Here is a 2,872-nt window from a genome sequence, read left to right on the forward strand (position 1 = left end):
TACTTATAGCAGAATAAAAGAGTACTACAGTAGTCTCCTGTAAAATCGCTCATTTGGTTTGCCTTTGTAAAAGGGCATGCTACTTTCTGGACTCACACTCTGCAAGGAGTATAGGCAGGACTATGGGAGGGTGGCTTAGAAGGGACAACATGGGACAGTTGCAGCAAGCAGAATCCTGCTCAACAGATACTTGGTTCTCTTGGACATAACACAAGAAGGGGACAATCAGAAAGAAACACGTGCCTCTCCAAGGACTTGATAAAGCAATAACAGATAGCAACAAAAGAAACATTACTATCAAACATTGGTCACATCAGAGTTTAAGCCACATGAACTTAAGCTAAATGGGCAAAGAGGCACCTTGGTGGTGGCGTTGGTCTTCTATCAGTCAGGGGCAGAGCAGATAGCAGTTCTTTGTTCATCCTAGCTTGGTGTCTGGCTTGGTGCTATTTTATGCCTAGGACACATATAAATCAAATCAAATCAAATCTAGGCAGCACTGTGCGGCAGGAGAACGGCAGGAGAAGAGACCTATGGTCCTCCATGCCACACAGTGAGTGAGGGAAAAGATGCCCACAGAACTGCCCTCCACCCCATGGCACTGGCGGTCCAGAGACACCAGCTTGTTTTCACAGCATGCAGTGCAAAGAGAGGATGTCTCTCAGGGGTCCGCCAGCCACGTAAGCAACCTGCAGCAGCAGGATCTGTGACAATACGATAGTGTGTGGTGGACAGATAGGAGAGAGAGAAGTGGAGCAGCTTGAGCATTGAACAGAGACAGAGCTGGAGATGTGAGGAGAGGAGTCCTCTCATGGGTAGCCAGCCCTGCTACCTGAGCCCACGGTGAAGTTTTAGCTCAAGTTGCCACTGAGACTATGTTTGGATCTGTGGCTAAGCAGCGCCTGGGGTCTGTGTCGATGTCCCTGGCTCACATTATTACTAGAGAACAATCCCTATGGGGCATGCCCCAGTCAGGGCAGCCTCCAGAGACCACATGGAAATCCAAAGATTGTGCAGAACTGGTCCCACCCCTCACTGGACGTAGCACTTTGGAGAGCTGGCCCTGTACCTCGCCCCAGCAGCACACTGGGACTGGTCCTAGTGGAGGGGGTGTGAGTGAGCTAGCCCTGTGGGAGTGAGTGTGAGAGAGCTGACCCTGCCACTCGTTTGCTGTGGGGTGTCCCCCAGCCCCTCCCCACTTCTGCTGTCCAAGAAAGCTGCCCACAGGGTTGTGAGCTTGGGAGAGCTAGCAAGAGCTAGCCCTGCCCGTCACCAGCTTTAGCACTCAGAAGAGCAGGTCCTGCACCTCACCTGGGTCTGGACAGCACAACAGAGCTAACCCTGGAAGGGCTGGGGAGTGGGGACAGTGAGCCAGCCCCGAAGGCAAGTGAGAGGGAGATCTGGCCCCATCACTCATCTGCCATGAGGTGGCAGGGGTTACAGGGTAATGACATCCACCCCCCCTCCATCTCCTTCAGCAGTCAGGAGAGCTAGCCCTGAGGACATGAGCAAGAAAGCTAGCTCTGCCCCCCTCACTGGCTGTAGCACTCAGAAGAGCAGACTCCATAACGCACCTGAGTAACACAGTGGAGCTGGCCTTGATGGGAAAGGCAAGGGTGAGCCAGCCCCAAGGGTGTAAGAGTGAGAAAGCTGTCCCAGCCCCTCACAGGCTGCAGCACTTGGGAGAGTGGGCCCTGAACCTTGACTAAGCAGTACAGTGAAAATGGCTCTGGAGGTATGGTTTGGGTGAACTGGCCCCAAGGGCATAAGAGCAGGAGAGCTGACCCTGCCTACTACATTGGGTGACAGCACTGGGTGGCCCAACTGGAGCAGTGGTGGAGAGCTCTAGTGGTGCAGATAAGGGAGAGCTGGCTTTCTGACAACCTCAGCTATCACTGAGGACCAGATCCAGGGCTCTGAGTTGGCCTACCCCAAAATCTTTATCAACCACAAATGGTTGGGACTCATGAAAGGACCAGTCCTGCTGATCTAAGGCTGCAGGATCTCCATGACACGAGGCAACAGCAGGACAACTGGGAGGAGTCCCAGTGAGAATCCAATATTGATGGTGTCCCAGAACCCAGGGCTCTTAAACCAGACCAATGACTCATTGCAATGAACATTTGCAAGTGAAGATGTGTGGACAGAGGGATAGACAGTAGGATACATCGTGACATACTACAGCATCTATGATGATATGTTTTCTATGCTTTGGTTTGGGGTGTGTGTGTGTGTGTGTGTGTGTGTGTGTGTGTGTGTGTTTATTTTGGAGGTGAGGTAGCAAAGGCGAGGGGCAGATATTAGGGATCCAGAGGTGAGCAGGACTGGAATGCATGATGTAAAGCTCACAAAAAAAAATCAATAAAAAGTTTAAAATGAACATTTAAAATAAAAAGTCTTAAAAGTGTCTTTTCAGTTCATTGCCCTATACACTGGTTGGATAGTTTGGGGTTTAATATGTGTGTGTATGTGTATATGTATATGTGTGTGTGTGTGTGTATGTGATGTGTGTATATCTAAAATATATTATATATAATGCATATATATAGATACATACTACATAATGTGCATTGTATATATAATATATATAACATACATTACATTATATATGATTATATATTATGCATTATATATAATATGTATATATATATAACATATATATGTTTATAACAGACTTTAATCCTTTGTTTGATACTTCGCTGGTAAAGATATTCTCACATTCTGCATACCATCACTTCACCCTGGTTATTATTTCCTTTGCTGTGCAGAAGCTTCTTAACTTTACATAATCCCGTTTGTCAACTCTTAGGATTATTCCCAGTGCTGTTAGAGCCCAGTTCAGAAGGGCTTTGTGTCTATATCTTGAAGTGTT

The 2,872-nt window shown here is 47.9% G+C and overlaps 1 pseudogene; it reads left to right on the plus strand.

Annotated features, from left to right (window-relative positions):
• Nucleotides 1–338: 338 nt before the first annotated feature.
• Nucleotides 339–470, plus strand: LOC114631800 (annotated as a pseudogene).
• Nucleotides 471–2,872: the final 2,402 nt, after the last annotated feature.

This window comes from Grammomys surdaster, unplaced genomic scaffold (genome assembly GCF_004785775.1).
Source record: "Grammomys surdaster isolate TR1022 unplaced genomic scaffold, NIH_TR_1.0 364, whole genome shotgun sequence".
Lineage (NCBI taxonomy): Eukaryota > Metazoa > Chordata > Mammalia > Rodentia > Muridae > Grammomys > Grammomys surdaster.